The 22288-nt window shown below is 60.3% G+C and overlaps 1 protein-coding gene across 1 annotated transcript in view; it reads right to left on the minus strand.

The window, feature by feature from the left end:
* The window catches only part of Tafa5 (TAFA chemokine like family member 5), a 72993-nt gene that overhangs the window by 9494 nt on the left and 41211 nt on the right, over positions 1–22288 (minus strand). The gene's annotated exons all lie outside the window — the stretch shown is intronic.

Below are 22288 nucleotides of genomic sequence, written 5' to 3' on the forward strand. Positions count from 1 at the left end.
GCAGCCGGCCCCTGGGCCACCCATGTGGTGAGAGACGGAGATGGCTCTGAACCTAGAGGGATCTGATTCTCCATGTTCGTACTTTGCCTTTTAAAACCAGGGGGGAGAACCCAGAGGTGCCCGCCCCCGAGTCCATGTGGAACCCGGCTCAGTGGAGTCTGCTGAAGGAGGGCCGGCCATCTGGGTGGCAGGATGTTGGGCTGGCTCCTTGACCTTTGCCCCAGGGTCACTCCCCGGATTCTCTGGGTGGGTCTGGTCACGTCAGACCCCCTTCAGAGCAAAGAACTTCCTCCTGTAGTGCAGGGCACGGAGTCCGACGCGGGAGGGAGACCCGGCCAGGGCTCAGGGTTCCACACTGTATCTGGCTTGATGATGGAGGAACCCATGGCCAGGAAGGTGGGCAGTGTCCAGAAGCAGTGAGGGCTGCCAACCAGGGGCCAGCAAGTCAGTGGCCCAGCCCTCCCCCCGCAGGGCGGGATTCTGGGCCTGGAAGAGGCTCCTCCCACCTGAGGGCAAGTCCTAGCCACCACCTGAATTTCATCCTGGTGAGACACTGGGCAGAGCAGCTGACCTCAGAACTGTGCCATCCCTAGGCCTGTGGACTTGCCATACAGCAAGAGAAAACGGATGCACCTGACCCCTACCTGCGAACGCTGGCTTTTGTATGTTTAAACTGAAATCAGAATTTTAAGATGATCCAGAGGTGAGAGCAGGTCCACCTCCAGCGTTGGCTGCCTTTCTCAATCCAGAAACTGACCGCCTGTGCAGATGGGCTCGGAGGAACCCACGGTGCAGCGCACCCCCCCCCACGGGGCCTTCTGGCCCCAGAGGAGGACCAGGACCCACAGCAGAAGGTCCTGGGGGGCTGAGCCTGGGGCCGAGGTGGGCAGCGGTGAGGGCAGCCAGGCAGGCTGTGGAGCACAGGTGTGGGAGTGACCTCCTCTGTCCTGCGTCCTGCGCCGCAGGGAGGGGCAGAGGAGAGCACCTGTGTGTGCCTGGGTGCCCAGGGTCCGGCCTTGACCTTGGCACGCTGCAGTCTATAGGACTGAGGTCTGTGCCCCTGCTCTGAGTCCAGCCTAGACTTTCGGGACTTTCTCGGGTCCCTTCACCCTCATCAAGCCTCCTCCAGGCCACCACCGTGCGGTCCTCAGGGCATCCACCGGGGAGCACCGGATCCTCCCCTCCTCCCCAGCTGCTGGACAGGAGGCCACACAGGCACATCCTGCAGACAGGGTGGGCAGCCCTGAGCCTGGCGGCCACCAGATCCCTCCAGCACTCACCTGCACTCAGAAGGTGGCCTCCTGATGCCCCCTCACTGGCTCCTGGCTCAGAGTAGAGGCTTCGAGTGCCCCTTGATCCCAGGGAGGCTGGACTCGCAGCTTCCCGGAGGCAGGCTGGGCTAGCTGGCCTGCCCACTTCACCCTGCACACTGTGCTCCACTCTCCCCACCTCTGACCTTGGGGCTGCAGCCCCTTTGCTGGCCACAGAGAGTGGGCGGGCGGGTGGAGCTGCCCTCTGGCCTGGGGAGGCGGCACCAGCTCAGCCCAGCGGTCTGCCTGCAGCTCTCTGGAGCAGCCGACCCCAACCTCCGGGCAGCTCACCAGAGTGCTGAGGGACTGGGGGTGGGCGGCTGTTCAAAGGAGCCTTGGCAGGGAAGGACACAGCTCTGTGGCCCCGGATCATTCCCTTTCTGTCCCCAGTCCTGCTGTGGCTTTGAAGTCCCCGTCACTTTTGCCAGCACTAATCCAGCACAGCGTGTGGCCCTCCCTGCTGGCCCCAGTGACGAGACCCGGCGGGCATCACAGAGGACAACCGCAGCGGCTGGGCCAGCAGCAGCCCACAGAGGGTGCATACCAAGTTCACAGGCGGCTGTGATCAGGGGACTTGAAATGACAGAGCGGACATCAGAGGCCCTCCCACTGTGGCACCTCGGTGCCTGCTGTTGCCAGGGCTGCCCAACGGTGGGGGGCGTCCTGCTTCTGAAGCTCAATGTCCTCCCACCTGAGGGCCAGTCCATGGCCACTCCATGTCCACCTTCTCCTAGCTTCCTGGGCCCTTCTCACGACCTACTCCTGTGTCCACTCTAAGAACACATGGTCACTGGCAGGTGGGCACCTCTGTGTGGGCCAGTGTTGGGGCAGAGAGGAGCTCAGCAGCAGAGGTGTGTGGGTCCCGCCAGGCTAGCCCCTTGCCTCTGCTGTCCATCAGAGGTGGTCCCCGAGTCCGGGCGGAGGTTAGGGCAAGGCCTTTGGAAAAGGGGGTGTCTGCACACCTGCTCGGAGTCACTGGGCCACAGATCACCCCCACTCCACTCCGCCACCTGCAGTGTCCACCAGGGCTCTTGGTGCACCTGGAGTCAGGCAGCTTCACGGCGGTCAGCCTAGCACTTCGGCATCTCCCCAGCTGTGGACCCGCCCCCCTCCCTGCCCGGATCACCCCCGTCTGCTGTCCCTGCAGGCCGCTCATTCCTGGCTTTCCACATAGATGGCATCACAGGACGTGGGCAGTGCACCCACGGCCTTCTCTGGGCACAGCCTTCGGAAGTCCATCTGTGTGGGGGTGTGGGTCAGCGCCGCGCTCCTTTCGTGACTGAAAGATGGACCGTGACAGACAGCGTTGGAACTGTTGGTCTCTGCTTGAGGACTCCCGGGTGTGTCCACTGTGGCTGCTGGGGACAATGCCCCGTAATGGACAAGTGCAGGTTCTGGTGCAGGCCGCTTCTGCCCCTCAGGTGATACCAGGTGCCATGACCACTCCATGTCCACCTTCTGAGCCACGGCCACCCTGTCCTCCACAGCAGCTTGTCAAAGTGTTTCTGGTTCTCCTGATGGACACTGCCTGATGGCCTTCCAGAAGGACCGACAGCTTAAGGGTCACTGACCTCTTCTAGAAGCCTTCAAAGGGAAGTGGGTGAAATGACAAGAGCCCAAAGGAACCCTGGCGGGCCCCGTCTGCGGCCCTGGCTGCCCTCGGGTGGCCGCCTCATCCTCCTTGGGCACCCCGTTTGCAGTTTTAGGGCCTCTCTGCTCATGCGCCTCCTGCCCAACCAGCAGATGAGAGAAGTGCTCGCAGACGTGGCCCCGACTACTGTCCAGTGTGGGACAGTTCCCTTGCCCGTCTCTGACTGCAGGACAGTAGACAGCAGGAGGTACTCAGCAGAGAGCGGGCTTCAGATTTTGGCTTTTCCCTGTGGTGCACGCTAGGCAAGCGCTCTGCCACCGTGCCGCACCCAGCCCAGGGCGGGCGGGACACTCTCTCCAGATGGGGACGGGGGATAGCAACAGCTCCCAGAGCCTGGGGACCGCAGGGGAACAGCAGCACCCACGGCATGCTGTGCTGCTGAGTGGGACGCGTGCAGGGCAGTGTTTTCAGGACACGCCCAGCCACACTGTTCCCGTGAGGACGGTGCCCCGTTCATAGTGCCAACTTCTCAGGCTGGACCTGGGCTTGCAGCCTCCACCCCTGAACTTGACTGAAGAGTCCCCAACGCCTTCTCCTCACATCGCTCTCTATGAGTTAATCCCTAGGGAATTTAGTTCAGAAACGGTGTAAGCAAGAAAGCAACCTGGACTTCCCCAAATACAAAGCCACTGTCCCTGGCCCTTGCTGCAGCTCAGACGGCACCCCGGGTCAGCACCTGCGAACAGCCCTCTCAGCTGGGCCACTTGGTGTGTTGCACAGGTCAGAAAACAAGAAGAGCTGACACGTTTCAGCTTTTAATCGTGTCCAGGGGACTCTGCTAACACTGTCCTTGCCTTATCTCATGACAAGGACAAGGGACACAACCAGAGCTCAGGCCCATCAGGCCCCAAACCCGAGCCCAGCAGCCACCCGGCGCCTCCCTGGCCTCCCGCTGCTCCTGTCTAGCACAGGGCATGGGCACTGCTGATGGACACTGCTGAGTGTGGACACTGAGAGACCTCTGTTCCAGAGCCCTCACAGGCCCGGACTGAAGCAGGCCCCGAGGTCAAGTTCCAAAACTTTGCTGGAAATTGGGTGGAAATTTTAGTTAATCTAAAAATTAATGTTTGAAAGAATGGACAACAGCGGCCTGTACCAGCGACCTCTCCAGCGTCCCCTGACCCCTGCGGCCACTGGTTCCTCCAGGTAAGGGCTTGTGATGGCGGAGGTGGACCGCTAGTCTACGCTTTCTGCTGTGAGGAGCAGAGTTCTCCCTTCTCTCTCTCACTCAACGGGTGGAATTAAGCCAGTGCCACTCCTGGACCTATTTGCTCAGAGGTAAGGGACTTCTCCAAGTGTCTGCGGGCGAGTCCCCTCCTAAGGCCCCCTGCAGAGCTCTAGGTGCCCTCCACCCGCCCCCCGCCACCCAGGGCACCAGCTGCAGGCACGTGGGCTGACATCGTGTGGCAGCCACGGTGGGCCTCAGAGGCCCTCCAGCCCCAAAGGATGACTTTCTGGGCCGTCCCTCCTGCCTTGCCACTGCTCAGCTGTGCCACCGCAGGGTGAGGGCATGAGCCCTGAGGTCACCCTCCCCAGGCTCTGTTTATAACAACAGGGGGTTCTGCATTTGTCCCACGGGCTGCTGCTGGCCAAGTCCAGGGACCGCAGAGGATGTTTGTACCCGCCCATGCCTTAAAGTCGAACACAGAGACGGCCTTCTGGTGCCCTCTTGGTCCAGCTGAACAAACTCTAGGTTTTTAAGGTGTCAGCTCCACTGACCCTTGGGCTCCGCTGACCCTGTGCACCTCACCCGTGAGGAATGCACCTGCTTTCTCAGGCAGGTGACTGCATTTTTGAAATGTCCTGAAAGCGCCCAGCAGCAGTGGGGACTGTGGCTCCCGGGCCAGGGCTGGCTGGGCCTGCATCACAAGGAGGGCTTTGGTCTCACTGGACTCTGGGCGCCAGGGAGGGCCCGCCGCCCCCCTCAGTAGCTCTTCCCTTGAGCTCCTGAAAGGGTTGGCATTCCGTCTGTGGGAGGGCTAGACACGGGGTGTCCCCCAAGCCCGAGTGTGAGACGAGCAGGACTTCAGACGGAGGTGACGGTCGTGAGGCCTTCACCCAACCAGAGCTTCCACCCCCTGACGTGCATCAACAGGGTGCTAACTGCAGGCAGGGGGCTGTCACTGGAGGAGGGGGTCACTTGGCGTGGCTTTGGGGGTGCAGACTTTGTCCCTGGAGAGCAGAGCTCTCCCTCGGCTTCCTGGTGTGGTGTCCTGGGCGGTGTCCCTCCACCGCACTGGGCCATCATGTTCTGCCTCACCTCAGGCCCCGAGCAGTGGAGGTGGCCCTCAGTAGACGGAGACCTCTGCAACTGGGAGCCCCCAGTAAACTCTTCCCCCCGAAAATCATGGCGGTCAGGTCTTTGGGTCACAGCAGCAAAAAAGCTGGCTGAAGCCACCTGATTTGAAATGTTAAGATGGATTTTCATTTCTTATCTGAATTCTCCTGTAGAACTCAGGGTGCTGACTCTGTGCAGGTGCACGCCCCATTCAACACCTGCCACCAGGAGTCCCCAGCAGTGTCTGCATGGGGCACCTGGGCATCCAGCAGTCAGACCCCGGAGTCTTCGAGGAAAGCCGTGACCTTGCTGGTGGCTTTCCACCTGTGGGGACGCCGGGCATCAGGGCTTCCCCAGCTGCCGGAGGGAACCGGACCCTCTCCACATTTCTGGGTATTTGCTAAATATTTTAAAGGATGTGCTTACCAAACCATTTCACTCTGGAAATTTTACTGGAGAATATTAACATTTTTCTACTCCTTCAGTTATTTTTAGCAATTTTCTCTTTAGAAAAATCATGTTATTTAATGGAAATGTCCAGATTTAGTGATGAATACACTATGAAGGCTCGCACTTTTGAATAGCTGAAGACCCTATCTGTGCTGCGAATTTCCCTTCGTCCTTTAGGGTTGATTTTCTGTCCTTAAAAAATTACATTAAATAGAGTTTAAAAGAAGCCCATTTTAAAGGCTTGGCAACGATGCCATGATCAGTTGTAAGAATGTCTCTTCCAGGTTGATGACTATTTCTTTCCATCCTTGGTAGCTCCCCTCTCCTCTTTGGGGGGTTGGGATGGTCTAAGTTGGGCTCTTTAGTTTCATCATCTCTGATCTGAAAATAAAGGCTGTAAGTGCTCTGTGGGCCTCACACACCTGGAGACCATGTGTGTGGCTAAGCCTTTCGCAACACACACAGCAACACCACGAGCCACCTCTGTGCACGTGGCCCAGGCCCGGCCCTGGGAGCAGTGAGACAGCCCTGCAGGTGCCAGCCTGCCCCGGCACGACCCTGTGGCTCACGTAGAAACTGAGGCACGGGTGTGGGGTGTCCAGGGACAGGGGCCTGGACGCAGCTGCCTGCCCGGCCACACGGGCTACCCAGTGGCTGCAGGTCCTGCTGCACCCTTTGGGCAGCAGACAATGGTATCACCCTGGTCCCCGGCCCAACTTAGGTGCAGGTGCAGATGTAGTACTGAGACTGAGGAGGCCGGGGGCCCTGCCGAGGGAGGCTGAATTCATGACACGGCGTGTGGGCGTTTCTGTAGAGATTTCAGAAACGAGGGTAAACTGGAAACAGTCCCGCGTTCAGGCCCCGGTTTCCATATGCAACCGCAAATTCAACCTAGGAAGCGTTTGTTCTTAAGACCTGCACCTGACTGCTTTCATTGCTGCTACTCATGGTATGTACTTGATCTTCCCTCTGATTTGAGAGTTCTTTAACTTCCAAACGAAAAGCCGTGTTTCCGATGGCTTCGCTTGTGATGGGTTAGGTAACACCTGCTGTGCCGCGCAGGGCAGGGGGTGCCGAGTGGGACTCCGCGGCTGCTCTCATTTCCGTTTGGACTGCAACGTATCATCAGTGTGTCAGCAGGGAGCTATCGGTATGTGACATCACTGTGTTCTGTATCCATGTGTCAGTGAGCTACTGCTATCAACGTGTGACAGTGTCTGCTCTGTGTCAATGTCAGCAACTAAAGGAATGTGATATCATCAGGCTCCACATAAATAATTTCGGTAAGTCGCTGTATCAATATGTGACATTCTGTGTCAATTCAATGCACATTACTTCTTGATTTCCTTCTGACTGCATATTTTGGTATGTTTACTAGGATTTCTTTTAACCTTACTGTTTGTAGGCGTGCCCATCAAAGGCAGCACATTCTTGGCAACTTTGAACCCTTGAGTCGAGGACCCTTGCCTTTTGAGACAGGCGGCCAACCCCCTCACACTTGGTGTCATCTCACGGCTGCTGGAAGTCTGTCCTGGGCACCACGGGCCGGGCTGCTGCAGACTGAGCTCTCGAGCTCCGCACGCAGTCTTTGCAAACAGAGTTCCATTCCTTTCCCTCTGCCGTGCCTGAGCAGGAATTCAGGATTGCTTCCGTCAGTGGTGGCTTTTATCCTGATAATAAGCCTGTTTCTCTAAGGACGCAATCTGTCATGGTTCCCCGTGACCCACAAGGAGACACGAGGGGCCTTCTCAACCTGCTGCCATCCCTCTCCACCGCGTCCATTAATTCACCCGAGGTCGCCGCCAGGCGGTTGGTGCAGGACATGACCCTCCTCTGCAGTCCACCGAGTGCCCTGCTTCAGGGGTGGTGGACTCCATATTCGCCCTGTGGCCAGAGTCGCAGGACCGTCGTAGCCCTCCACTTAGCTGGTATCAGTGGTGACCACTGATCTTCTTACGGGTGACCTTTCCAATCCGCAGCGCCTGACTTTGATGTCTCTCTTCACGGACTTGAGCGTGTCTCTTAGGTACTTTTTCAGGAAAAGTATGCAGATGGCGCACTCCCTAAATCCTCGCTAATCCTTCCAATTTATTCCTTTTGTCCAAACAACTAGAAATAGGCCTGGGTTCGCCACTCAAACTGCTTTCCACCACATCCCTGAGGAGACCCTCCCTCTGTCCTCCTGGCCTCGTCTCGGAGCTCAGTTGGCTTGTCCTTCGCCGGCTCTCCAGAGCCTGCTCCTGGGTCCGCACTACTTTTCTCCAGTAACCCTGGAGAGTTATTACCCAGATTCTCTTCAAATCCCAAGATGTTCAAATTATGCTATGTCTAGGTACAGATACCCCAAGGATTCACATAGGCACGATTACAATGCACTGATTAAAATAACGATGATAATGATGGGAGAGAGATTGGGAGAGCAGAGCCAGTGGACTCGGGGAGGGAGGAGGGAGGACCAGGAGAGATGCTGGGGAAGGAGACTGATCAAATGATATTGTGTGCACGTAAGAATACGGCATAATGAATCCCACTGTTAGTGTAATTATAAGGCACCAAGAAAGATAAATGAAGAAATTTTGAAAATCTGAAACAAAAGAACTTGATAAGATTCACAGATGCTGAGTGAGATGTGAGACGCGGGCGCCTTCTCTTTGTCCCTGAGCTCTCCTTCCGTGGGGGGATCTCGGGGAGGTCTTCCGCGGCACCTCTCTCAGCCGTCATCCCTCTGTCCCTGCCATCGTGGCTCCCTGGACGCACAGGAGTCTCAGGGTGGACACCTGCCCCGTCCCTGGGCCTACAGCCTGGGTCCGATCCTTCCCAGTTTCCCAGGCTTGGCCCCACATCACTGTTTGGTCTCCTGCGGGGACACTTCTGTTACCTGAGGCTCCCAGTCCTCGTCCGGGTTCTCTGGGTTCCCGTGCCCTTGTCTGCGCCTGGCGTCTCCCCAGCTCCCCGAGGTGCCTCCAGTCAGCGGCTCCCCAGGTTCTTGGTCCTGGCTCCTGCGTCGTCACCACCATCTTGGCCTCACAGCGGCGTCTCCCAAGGCCGTCGTCCCATTCTGTAAGGGGCTGCTTCCAGGGCTGCCTCTGCCCTCGGTCCTCCGCACAGTGCCTCCGCCCGTGGCTGCGCTCCCATTCCTCAGCTCCCGCCAGCTTTGGCCGCGATGCCTTCTAAGCAGGCAGAGGTCGAAGTCGGCCTGGGATCCACCGAGGCCGGCTGGACGGCCTCCAGTGGGTGCAGGGTCCCGCCCTCCAAGGTTGGCCAGGGGCTGCCAGGGGCTGGGGACACACCGAGGCCCTGTCTTCCCATGATGCCCAACAGGCTTCAACCAGAGGAGGGGCCCTGGCGATGGGCTCTTTCACCCTGGGAGGTCACGTTCCTGTCTACGCTCAGGAGTTTTATGCTCTTTGGGGATCAGAGAACCGAATGGAAGAGCACAGGCCCCATGCCTGCGGGCTTCCTGCCCTCCTCCTGGTCCTCGGGCCCAGGCACGGGCAGCGAGTCCTCACGGCTGGGTTCAGAGGCCATGCCTGGGTGCTGCTCCTGTGGGCAGTACACGCTGTGCCTCCCTCCTGAGGTCCTGACGCTGTTGGCGGTTCTTGTGTCCAGGACACCTTCGAAGTGGGGAGCTTGGCAGAGGCCGAGGAGAGCCCTCCTAACGCAGAAGCCCACAGCTGGCCACTCCTCCAGAGGCTCACCCAGGAGCCTGCCCCCTCTCTCCAGACCCGAGAGAAGCCTGTCCCTCTGCACAGTGGCGTGGCCATGAAGAGGTGGCCACGATGCCCTCATCTGGCCCTCATCTCCGAAACCTCACCCATCAGCTGTCCGTGTGTCCTATGGGAACCCAGAGCTACCTGGGGCCAGGCCTAGACGTGCAGGGCAGACCCCATCAGAACGGAACACGTCGGACTGCAGTGACGTCACCGGCTCTCCCTGCTGCACGGCGGCCATGGCAGGAAGGGCAGGAGCTGCCCGGCAGAGGCCGGTGGCCGTGCTCCATGCTGATGTGCCCTCGGGAGGCCAGCCCAGGAGGAAGGCCAGATCTCCCCACAGAGACCTCCTCGAATCTCAGGCCTTGCTTCTCCATCACTTTCCCTCCCTCCGTCCTGAGAGCAGCTAGGCCAGCCTGGGGCACCGTCCCTCCTCCAGACAGGGAGACTGGAGCTCGGGAGGTGAGCGCTTCCAGAGGGTCACCTCCCCAGGAACGCAGAAGGACGGCCACTCCTCCAGCTGGGGCACAATCAGATCGCACCAGGAAGTGCCATCGGGACCATGGTACAGCCCTAGAACGTGCCCCACCCCGGAAGGTCCAGCAGGGGCCACCTCAGAGGTTGCACTGAGCTTGAGACCCAGCTCCCTGCAGTGGTGGGTTCCCTGGGAGGAGAAGGAAAGGGGAGCGCGGGCAGGCCACCTCCCGGCCTGCATCACCTGCGTCTGGGGCTTAATGGGGAGCTGACATTTAAAGTAACTTGGATGGAGACAGAATTCCTTCTATTTCATTTTTAAAGACTGATCTTTACCAAATGTCTCTGCCAAATGCTGTATTTCATTCCACTGCGGAACTCGGAAGCTGCCGGGAAGGGTGGTCAGGGGCCCTCCTCCTGCAGGCTGTGTCTTGGCCTGCAGATCTGGCTGGGGGCACCTCTGGACACACCTGCTGCAGACGCCATGACGGACGGGAACCTGGGCAAGAGGGACAGGCTAACTTCCCCTCTTACGTACCCGAGCTTAGTCTTCCCAGTACAGCCGGGAAGGGTCTACTTTACTTCTGTCCTTTAGGAAAGAATAAATCCCTAAGCAGTTTCACCTGCGAGGTTAGAAGGACGCAGCAAAGCACAGGAGGAAAACACGCTCAAGAGCCCTGCCCACATCCCCATCAGAGGGCGCTGCCCACCGTCCCGGGTAAGGACAGCCGCCCGGGTAGACTGGCCCCTGGTTCTGGGCCTGGCTTCCAGGGGCAGTGGCCCAGAGGCCCTGGCCGGAGGGTCTCCACCTGGGCGCCTGACTCCACTGTGTGCAGGGAGCCTGGGTGTGCCAGAGGGCAACCCCGGGGGCTGGGGGAGGACTCAGAGCAGATTTCTGGAACATTCTGGGACTGCCTTCCACAGCCTTCCTCTGGGAAAGCCCACACCCAGGCAGGGGTTTGTCAGAAACAGTCCTGGAGCCGAGGGACCAGTGGTGGCCTCACGTCACACCCTGGGGTGGCCGGCCAGGCCGGTCCCCACCCCGTCACTACATCAGCACCGTGAGTCCTCAGAACCCCCAGGGAAGGACACCGGAAACCTGCCTTCTTCTCTGGTGGCCCCAGGTTCCCCAGCACCAGGCTCCCGGACAGCAGGCCCTGGGTCTCCTGGCTGCACCTGTGGGTGGGGGAGGGGATGGCGCAGGCTGAAGTGGGGTGCCTGTGGACAGGCTGGCCTTCGACCCAGCTGCCCGTGGTGCAGGGGCCAGAGCTCCAACTTCCCAGGAGCTTCCTTCAAACCTTCTCAACGCTACCTGCGGATGGGCGTCCAGTCGCTGGGCAGGCTGCTGGTCCCCTGTGTTGGCCCCCTCATGGTAGACTTGCCCCAAGCCATGGATTGTGACAGCCTCGTTCCCACTCCCACTGGGCCAGCTTCCTTGAATTTCCACCATTTGCCACTTACACATTTAAGACAATTCACAGAACAACCGCTTTAAGGAAAATCGAGACTAATGCGGCACAATTACTGTAAATAGCCATCAGCATATAATGTCTCCTATTACCAAAAGTGTCCACAGAAGTGATGTGAGCGTGGTCAAACCAATCTTTTGTTTCTGGGCTCATTTCTGCTGAGAAAATGAAGAATGTCACTGCTTACAATACCAGATGACGGGCGCCCGCCATGTACGTTTTTGTTTACACACGAAATCTATTAAAATGTCCAGCTATTATTGTGATGATGAATAGTGGTGATTTAAAACCACACAGAACGGATTGCAGACAGGGATCAGAGGGGTGGCTTGGTGTTTTTCATTGTGCTGAGCAAAGATTAGTTGGGGTGCAGGTACGGGGTCCCTCGCGCCGAGCACCCACCGCCTGCCTTGCCTCTCACGCCGCTTCTTAATCCTCAGCCTGCTTTGTCCTCCCAAGGACGTCACATTCAGAGAGAATCCAGATCGATCGAGGTGCCGCGCGATCCGGGCGTGCTGCCATCCCAGCTCCCGGCGAGTGGTGCGAGGGGCGCGCTCCTGGCCTCCCGCTCTGGATGTCCTGCGCGGTTCTCCTCCCTCCTGGCCTGTGGCCAGTGCTCCTGCTGCTCAGCCTCCCTCCTCCTGTCACCTGCTCCTCCTGCTGTCTGCAGTCTCTGCCTGCAGGACCCCTGCGGCACCATCGGATCTCACGGGAGACTGGACGGCAGTCTCTTCGCTGTGGTCCAGGTGGCCAGAGGCAGAGTTGCCCGCGGCTCCCCGTGGAGAGCTCCGAGTGGACAGGAAGCGTCCATCTCATCTCAAGCAGCAGCTTCCTGCAGCCCCCACAGGTCTGGCATCAGGTCCAGGGGACCAGGGGAGTGGAAGGGGAAAATCCGCAGCTGGACTCCCACCTAGCCACTGAGGCAGTTCCTCACCCCCTCCTCACGCAGAGATGCAGAAGTAGGTCACACGGTGCCCTCCTCGGGGCCCACTGCCTGCGGCGGTGTTCCTCACGTGGCACACATGGCCCTGGAGCTGATGGCATGGTGCTGCTCTCTCCAGCCTGCTCCTTCTGGGTTCTGAGGGAGGACTGCTAGAGCCCCAGCTCTGGCACCTGCACGCCCCCACCTTCCTGTGGACCTGCCCACGTGGACAGAGAAGGCCCCGTGCTGCCCGGAGCACAGATGCCCGAGGCCCACTTTCCCAGGCAGCTGCTGGCTTCGCCGGCCTGCTTCACAGTCCCCAGGCAGAGGTGACGGTGAGGTAGCCTGGCTGCCTGGGTAGCTGACCAGCCCAGGACCCTAGTGTGTCCTCTGTCACTGTCTCTCTGTTGCAGCTGCCCTCCCATGAGGCTATGTGCTGTTGGGACCCAGAGGCCAGCCCAGAGGAGCTCGGGTCATGAGCCGAGGCTGGCCCTACAGCGGGGCCAGGTGCCCCGGGGGGAGGCCCAGGCTCCCTGGACTTCTGTGCAGGTAGCAAACCCACCCGCTGCTGGCTGCACTCAGGGTCACGGCTCATAAGCAGCCCAGAGCCGAGGGGCTCTGCCTGGGTCAGGACACCTCAGAGAGCTGAAGGAGAGAAGGACCCATAGGGTCACGGCTAGCTCTGGACTTTGGTCAGCGACCCCACGCCACCTCCGTCAAGCCAGAATCAACTTTCTCTTACTGGTTTTCAGAGCAAGGAGCACGACAGTGGCCGAGCGTCGAGGTCTGTGATGAGGGTTTCTCATGTCTGGACGCTCACTGGACAGCGAGGCATGTGCCCACGACACCTCCAGAGACGGGGAAGCCACATCTCCTCCATGAGGGAACAGAGCCACTGCTCCTCGTCCTCAGGGGTAGGATGGCCCAGGCCTGGCCAAGAGAGTGGAGGAGGGTGGCGGAGGTCACCCAGATGGCCGAAGGGAGCGAGGCAGGTGGGCAGTGCCACTCAGGACACAGAGGAAGTGGCACCTGGCACCGTGTCCGGGGATGCCAAGGCCAGGGAGCCCAGGCCTCCAGAGCAGGAGACGGCCACAGAGTTTCCCAGTAACAGACAGGGAGGGCCATGTGGAGGCCGAGAGTGGGGAGGCTCAGAAGTCCAGCCGCCATCATCCCACAGGCTAGGGGACTCCTGGGGTCCCCACGGGCCTGGGAATGCCAGGCAGTGAGGAGAGGAGGGGAAGCAGACCCCCCCCCCGCTGACCTCCTGGAGAGGGTGGGATGGCATACAGCTGGCTGTGCCACAGCGGCCTGCCCCTTGCACTCACTCAAGGCCAGCTACCCAGTGGCCATGGATTTCCCCACCAGGACACCTCTCCTCTCCCCTCCAGGATTACCACCTCCTGACTCGGGGCCTCCACACAGGAGGCTGCTCAGCCCCGGGCCCACGGCATCTTCTCTGAGCTCAGCCTGACCGAGGCCACCGGTGCACAGCTCACTGTCTGCTGCATGGGGACCGTGAAGTGACCATGGCACCCCAGGGAGCAGTCGGGCAAGGATGTCACGGTTCCACCCTGACAGCCACCTCTCCTCACACCTGCCTGTGCCAACCCATGTCACCAATGCCCTGCAGCACACTGCGGACCTTCCAGGTCTCCCCCTCCTGCTCTGACCCAGACCAGACCTCCACAGCTGGAGCGGGACACCCCTAGACTTGGCCCTCAGTGGGCTCAGAGCCAGCATCCTCCACAGGGCCCCTGGGCCTACCTCCTGGACCTGCCTGGCTGGGCCTCACTCATCCAGGCCACACCCTGGCCCCTGACCTCCTAGAGCTAGCCGCCTTGGCCCTGGGCTAGAGGACACGATTTCCTGCCTCCCCTTCAATTCAGGGCCGCCCTCACCTCCCACCCCCAGGAGATGTGCTGATGACCCCTGGAGGATGCCCAAGGGCAGAGGCTGGGTCGACCCTGCCAGGTACTGGACTTTTCCACAAGCAACCGTGGTGCTCAGCAGACTGGGTGGGCAGCGGGAGAGGGTCAGGCTGAAGTGGGACTGGGCCACTGATGCATTCACAGTCCCCACAGACGGCTTTTCCATTTGCTTTTACTGGGAAACCAAGTGGCCAGCCACTCCTTCATTTCCCAGGCGTTTGGAATTCATCCACACACCCCGTGAGAAGCCTGCACCAGGGGCCTCTCCACGGCGCCACCCCCAGGGGACGGCTTCCAGGTTCCAGTCCTCAGCCCCTTTGTCCTCGTCCCTGCCCCCATCTTCCCGAGAGCACTTTAGCTCCCAGAGACAGGGACACACCGAGCCTCTCATAGGGCTTCCCAGAATCAAGCAACTCCCCTTCACCCTGAAGGACTCTACCGGCAGCTATGGAGTTCCAAGTCAGAGTCACACCTGGAACACCTGGGCACGGGAAATCTGGGCCGGGAGCACCTGGACTCTGAGACACCAGGTCACTGAAACACTTAGGCCAGGAGCGTGGATCACCTGGCGTGGATCACCTGGGCCTGGAGCACCTGGGACTGAAGCACTGGGCCTGGAGCACCTGGGCCTGGAGCACCTGGCCTGCAAAGCTTAGGCATTGGAACACCTGGGATCTGGAGCATCTGGGCCTGGAACACCTAGGTCCTGGAGTACCTGGGCCTGGAGCACCTGGGCCTGGAGCACCTGGGCTCTGGAACACTGGTCCTAGAGCACCTGGTCCTGGAGCACCTGATCCTGGAGCACCTGGGCTCTGGAACATTGGGCACTGGAGCACCTGGGCTTGAGCACCTGGTCACTGGAGCACTGGGCCTGAAGCACTGGGCCTGGAGCACCTGGGACTGAAGCACCTGGGCACTGGAATACTGGGCTCTGGAGCACCTGGTCCTGGAGCACTGGACTCTGGAGCACCTGATCCTGGAGCACTGGGCATGGAGTACCTGGTCTTGGAGCATCTGGGCTCTGGAGCACCTGGTCACTGGAGCACTGGACCTGGAGCACCTGGGCCTGGAGCACTGGGCTCTGGAGCACCTGGTCCTGGAGCACTGGACTCTGGAGCACCTGGTCCTGGAGCACTGGGATTGGAGTACCTGGTCCTGGAGCACTGGGCTTGGAGCACCTGGTCCTGGAGCACTGGGCTTGGAGCACCTGGTCCTGAGCACTGGGTCTGGAGCACTGGGCTATGGAGCACTGGACCTGGAGCACCAGGCTCTGGAGCACCAGGCTCTGGAGCACCTGGTCCTGAGCACTGGGCCTGGAGCACCTGGTCTTGGAGCACTGGACCTGGAGCACCAGGCTCTGGAGCACCAGTCTCTGGAGCACCTGGTCCTGAGCACTGGGCCTGGAGCACCTGGTCTTGGAGCACTGGGCTTGGAGCACCTGGTCCTGGAGCACTGGGCTTGGAGCATCAGGCTCTGGAGCACCAGGCTCTGGAGCATGTGGTCCTGGAGCACTGGGCCTGGAGCACCTGGCTGCTGATTCCTGGCTGGAGAGACCCTGCTGAGCAGCAGTGGAGTCCGAGGCCTGAATCCTGGTGCATGACCTAGTTTTTCCCTCTGAGTTTTTTGGATTATTATTTTTTTTTATCCCCAGTGGCCTGAAATGTCATGCTGAAAGCCTTCGGAGGGGCTTTCTTCCTCCCCCTGGGCTTGTGAGTACCCTCCCCCAGGAAGGCCACGTCCTCCAGTTCCGGAAATGTTTTTAGAAAATAGTCCTTTGATAATTTCTCCTTCATTTTTCTCTATTTTTGGATCTTCTATTCTTTAGACCTCCTGAATCGATCTTGTAATTATCTATTTTTCCCCTTTCTTATTTCCTATTTCTTTTTTTAAAAAAGTTCTCCCTGGCTTTCTGACAGGCCTCTCCAACTTGACCTTCCTCACACCCCGCTGGGCTTTACAAAGCCCTGCGTCTCCCCAGCACATTCACACAGGTGTGACACGGACATGCACACACACCTGCACGTGTATGTGCACAAGGCTCCAGAGGGCCTCTCGCTGCTCCTCCCAGCGGCCCCCTGTGGGGGTCCACTGCCCTGCAGCAGAGGGTCCAGAGGCAGTGGCCTCAGGCAGGGCCTTGCTTTCTGTCTGTTCGTCCAGGACGGGGGCTGGGCGTAAGGATGGCCACCTGTGTCCTGGGCACCTGGGCTGGGCTGGACTTAGCAGGTCCTCCAGGGCTGAACTATGGGGCCAGTCTCCCTGAGCCTCCAGCATGGTGCCTTGGGCAGCAGACCTTCTAAGTGGGGCTCAGGCAGCCTGGCCAGGAGTCGCCTGCAGCCCCAGTGCTGACAACCACACCTGTTAGCTGATCCATCAAGTCACAGGGTGGCAGAGAGTCCAGGGGAAGGGGGGCAGGCACCATCTCCACCTGAAGAGCAAAGGCCCTGTGGCCACCCTGGCCCAGCTCCTCTTCTTGCATCCTAGCCTCTCTCCTCGCCCCTGGAGGACGGTGGTGCTGGCCTTGTTCTGCACCTTGTGATCCTTTTCTTCTGTCCCTCATGGCTTCTGTTTCCCTGTTCCTGTTCCTGGGGTTCTGTTTTTCTCTCTGTCCTCCATTAGGCACCCTTTGCTGTCCACTGGTGTCTGGGGCTGTGCACCAGGGAGCTGAGTGGCAGTGGGCAGGTTTCACAGTGGGCTCTGGCCCCACCCCAGCACCACGGGTTTGGTGTGGGTCGTAGGCTTGGCAGGCGGCATGGTGTCTCCCGAGACCCATGTGCAAACACCCAGAACCTGGGCCTGAGCTCCCTGGAGCCAGGGTCTTTCCAGAGGAGGCCAGGTGTCCGCAGATGGAACCGTCCGGACTGACTGGGCCCTAAGCGTCTTCCCAGAGAAAGGAGAGGGAGGTTTGAACCAGGAGGTCACACAGAGATGGAGGCAGAGCCTGGAGTCCTGTGGCCACATGTCAAGGACCCCCAGAGGGAACCTGGCTGTGGCCATCTGACACTGGGCTTCCAGGCTTCAGGACTCTGAGAGAAGACAGTCTGCTGTCTTAAGCCATCCCTCCTGTGGCCACAGGACTCTGGGATGGGAGCCCAGCCGCCCGCCTGTCTCCTGATCCAGCCCTCTGGCTGCTGAGTGTCTCACACCCAGGCTGGCTATTTCCATCCTGTCTCCTGCTTTCCACAAGCTCCCTGTGCACAACTGTGCTGGTGCCGCAGGGTCCAATCCTAAGATGGTGGCAAGTCCCATGTCCAGTCCCACGGGGTGCCCAGGGCGCTATGGCCAGGTGTGTCCAGTCCTCTGGGGTGCCCAGGGCGCTGTGGCCAGGTGTGTCCAGTTCCATGGGGTGCCCAGGGCGCTGTGGCCAGGTGTGTGGTACAGAAGCTCTGGGGTTTGTCACGCAGCCTTTCACCCAGCCCACACTCAGAGGAGCCTGAGGGTAGAGAGTCGGGGGCAGGTCCAGCACAGTGCTCTCCGTGGTCAGCTCTCCTCCACTGCAGCCCCCAGTGGTCCCTTCCAGACCACCTGCTTTCTTGGTCTCCTCTCTGCTGACTTCTGCTGGCAGGAGCAGGTCACGTCCCCCCAGCACATCCTGTGCCTCACAGCAGTCTCCCTGGGGCAGAAGAGGGCAGCCGGACATCTGGCCCTTTTGAGCTGGGGGCCTGCTGCAAGCCTTTGCCAGAGTTCCCACGATGGCCTTTCTGGGAATCCACGCTCCAGTGAGCAGGCCGGTGTTGTTCCACCCTTCTGCCTGTGCAAGTGCTGGGCCTGGGGACCCCGGCGGCCAGAGGGCCACATGTTAACGCCTGCTCCTGGCACTCTGGGGCAGGGACCGCTGCCCACCTCCCAAGGCTCTGTTAGTGGAGGAGCCACCTGACCACGTGCTTCCTCAGGGTCTTAGAATGAAGAGACATCGCGGTACCGTTCACTCCAAGTGTCTCTCCTGGGATCGACACCTTCCCCAAGCTCCAGGGGCGTGGTTTCTGGGTGGGGTGGGTGCTGTCCCACGCAGTGGGTGGATGTGGCCAGTGTCTCTGGAACAGCCAGCCATGTGAGCAGGAACAGGGGTCCTTACTGCTGAGGCTGGCTTCACTTCCCTAGCAGGGCTGCGGGGACGGATGTAGGAGACGCTGTCCCCGAGAGCTTCACAACCGACGGTGGTTAAGGTACACGAGGCATCTCGTCCCCGGGGCACCCAGGAGGCAGGCGCCCAGGCTGTCTGGCCCTCCCAGCCTCCCACCCAAGGCAGGATGAGGGGAAAGAGTGAGTCACCTGTGCTGTGGCCACTGCTGGCTGGCCGTGGGGCAGCCAGCAGACCTGTACCGGATGCCTGGGGTCTAACAGAGACCCTGGGATGACCCTCCACACCGCACCTCAGTGCCCACCCTGGACCTGCCGCATCTGATGTCCTGGCCCACCCATGCTCAGAGGTGGCTGGGGTCTGCCTATCCCTGGGGACTCTGGCCTGGGGCGGCGTGCTCGGTGCTTCATAGCCAATTTGAAGGATGGATTCCAACGTAGCTGGTTTATTCTGAGATAGGCAATGGCATGGCTGACCGTCCGGCATCTTGCCATCCACGAACTTACAGAAATGTGCAGGATAAACAGTGATTGGAATATTTCTGACACGAACACGTGCCGAGGCAGCCCCAGCCACAAGTCTCTGCACCTGGGTCCCTCCTCTCCCTTCCGGTCCCCTCTGTGATCCCTGCTGGTGGGGCTGCAGAAGCCACAGCAGAACTGAGGACGGGACGGCCTAAGGCCTGTTCCAGGGGCAGGAACCACCGTCGGATGCAAGGGGAGGAGGCTGCTCCCACCCTGGGGAGAACCTGCAGTGCCCACCACTCACCTTGCCCCAGGTGGACAGGTGTCCACAGGGCTGCGCCAGGCCAAGAGGCAGGGGCTACAGAACCGCCCCAGAGCCCAGTTTGTCTCCTGAGTCCACAAAGGACAGCAGACTCCCCACTTTCCCAGAATCTACAAGGACAGCACACCTCGGGGGATGTGTGGCACGTGTTTCATTCAGTGGCATCTGCCCTGGTGACCTGGGAGCTCTCTGATATTTTGATTCCATTTCTTCCTCTTGAATGCTAAGCATGAGCCACTAAATCATGCCCACGACCCACTAATGGGGTTACGGCCCGCACTTTAAGAGAGAATGATCTTGGAAGTGCCAGCTTCAGCATGTGTGGGCCGGCGTAGCCCATCCGTTAATCTGCCTGTCCCGCGGCCTGACGTGGCCTCAGGAGGGCTGCAGGGCCCCAGGGCCAGGGCCAGCTTTGAGTAGCCCACTCTGGGGACAAAGGAGTGAAGGCAGCAGGGACACACTGTGGGGCCGGGTGCTTCACAGTGAGGTGACACGAGGAGGTGCCGCCCGTGGGGTGGGCACTGGCAAGAGGAGGGTCTACCCCAGGAACAGCCATGGGATGGAGTTAGCGGCCACCACGTAGTCACGGGGCCTCCTGAAGCCCATTGATGAGAAAACCCTCATATCAGAAAGCCAGTTTCTGGTGACCTGTGAACCCAGGGTGTTAATCTACCCCTGTAGGGTCAGGAAGCCACCATGGAGCTAGAATGACAAGCTCCGGCTCTCAGAGTCTGGCTCAAGAGCTCAACCATTAAAAAGCTTAAAAACCGATGGCCACAGGCCAGGGATCCCAGAAGGAGCTGGGTTTCTGCTCTCCCAGGGACGCAGGAGATGGCTGGTAGACTGCCAGGTCCACCTGTACCCTGGCCACCGCCCGTGCCACCCAACGAGAGCCCTACCCTGGGATCCTGGGCCCATGCCAAGTGGAGCTCAGCACTGGGGACGTGATGCTTGGTCCCAGCCAGAGGAAGGTGGCCCTGAGCCCCTGCACCTGCTCCCCACTTCAGGGCCTGTCACCGTGTGGGAAGAACCTGGAGAGCTGGGGCCGCAGCACCCTTCCCCCACCCACTCGCCTTCACCTGCTCCTGGACAGCACCTGCACCTGCCATGTCCCTGCTGGCATCCAGAGGCCCTCAGGGGTGGGAGGAGGCCCCCAGATGCATCTACCAAGGGGCAGTCGGGCGATTCTCAGGCTCCCGAGCTGACAGACACCCGTCTCATGCCAAGCCCGGGGCCAGCTTGGCGTGGGGCAGCCTGGCAGGTGCGAGCCCCACCTCCCTGGCTTCCTGGCCACCCACAGCCACTCAAGGTGTCCAAACACAACTTCTGTGACGGAAGCTCAGGCCTGTGTGGCCAAAGGAATTGGAGCCAGCACTGTCCACTCTTTCTGTGAGTAAATTCAGTACTGGATAGTGCAGCTGTTGCTGCTGGTGGTGAGGACGCTTGTACCTGCTCAGTGTCCCTGGCGTGTGGCTCTCCTCCATGTGCCACCCTCTAGGAATGGGTGCCCACGCCCTCCCAGGGAAGCCCACCACTCAGGGAGGCCCATCTCTGGCCGTGCTAGTGGCCACACTGGCTCCGCGGCAGGGAGACAAGTGGGGACTTGCTGTTGACGAGTTGGTTCAAAAACTCGGTTCAGAAGGACTGGGAGGGGCACGCAGGAGGCAGGCAGGCCGGTCCCATCCCCATGTGACAACAGCAAAGACATGAGGACGCAGGCGCCCCTGGGCACCCACGGGACACGGGCTCCAGGACCCCTGCGGTGCCGACTCCCGGGGTGTGGAGCCCCACGTACCGTGGCCTAGCCCTGGCAGGATGCTGTGCCCCTTGCAAGGAGCACCTGAAGTCACCCCGGGTCACTTGGCACCCAGCACCACCCAGGGCCGCTCCTCAATGGCTGCAGCACCCTCTTCAGGGAAGCAGGGCCAGGGCCAGGTCCTGCCCTGTCCAGCAGACGCAGGTCCCCAGCATTTTCCCTCTGCAACCGGTTGACCCTGCAGAGGTCGTACCCGAGGCCAGGGAGGGAAGCCACCACAAAGCCCACCCACTGGGGCTTTGCCCAGGGTCCTGACATGCTGGGCCGCTGTCCCCCCACCCCTCAGGGTGGGTCCCTCGCACTGGGGGCTTTATGGATGACCATATTTGGAGTTGCCAAGTGGGGGCTGCAGGTCCCGGGCAGTGGGCCATGCTCAGAGGCTGGCCAGCTCATGGGGAAGGGCTACTTCAGGGGAAGACGGTGTTTTGAAACTAGATAAGTGGGTGCTCACCCTGTGAGCATGCCCAGTGCCACTCAGGATTTTATGTCTATGAGTCTCACCACAATAATTAGTGCCCCTAGCAGCTTCCACGTTGGGGACAGGAGGGGAGAGGGGTTGGAGGGGAGGGGAGGAGAACTAGCACTCACCCATGGCTACCCGGGGGCTGTTCCCAGCCCACACTGGCCTTGCGTATAAGGCTTGGCCTCCAGTCACACCCCAGAATGCTTGTCCACCTTGACAAGGCCCATGATTGTGAAACTGAGGCCAGGAGGGAGGGTAGCATGTCCATGCCCTCCATGCCTCAGGACAGGGTCTGGACACCACGGGGTCCTTCACCTCCAGGCCTCTGTCTGCCAAGGGCCCAGAGGTCACCCTGGGCTCCAGGTGTGGTCACATCTGCAGGGCTCCTGCTCCCTGCAGGCAAACCCATGCGTCTGCCCGAGGACAGTCCTCTGCTGTCCTGTTCGTGCCCTGGGGAGGCCCGAGCCCCTGGCGGTCAGTGCTCTTCCTGACAGCTGTGCCCGGGCTGGTACCCAGGCTGCCTTCAAGGCCAAGTGCACTTTCCACCAACGCGGGAGGCCTCAGAGCCACTGCTGGACCTGAGCACTGCCCTCCCAGCTTGCTGAGGGGTGGCCGTCAGGCTGCAGCTGGGACACTGTGGCTTTACAGCCTCAAACTGTGCTCAGACCCTGTGCACCTGCCCAGCCAATGGAACCAGGTGGTCATGGCTGTGCCCAGAGTGTCCACACCAAACTGCCCCAGAACACATAGAAGAGCCCCTCCTGCTTCCGTCCCGTGCAGGAATGGGGAGACGCTCCTGTGGTCTAGTCTGAGTGGCTGCAGCCCCCTGCCAGATGCAGTCCCCAGAAGAGTCCTGGACACCTGTGGGGCTTTCCAGATCCTTCCTCAGAGCCAAAGACCTCAGGGAATGGGGCCTGGGTCAGGGGTCACAACAGCGGCTGGGGTCCTCAGCC

Source organism: Ictidomys tridecemlineatus, unplaced genomic scaffold (genome assembly GCF_052094955.1).
Source record: "Ictidomys tridecemlineatus isolate mIctTri1 unplaced genomic scaffold, mIctTri1.hap1 Scaffold_185, whole genome shotgun sequence".
Lineage (NCBI taxonomy): Eukaryota > Metazoa > Chordata > Mammalia > Rodentia > Sciuridae > Ictidomys > Ictidomys tridecemlineatus.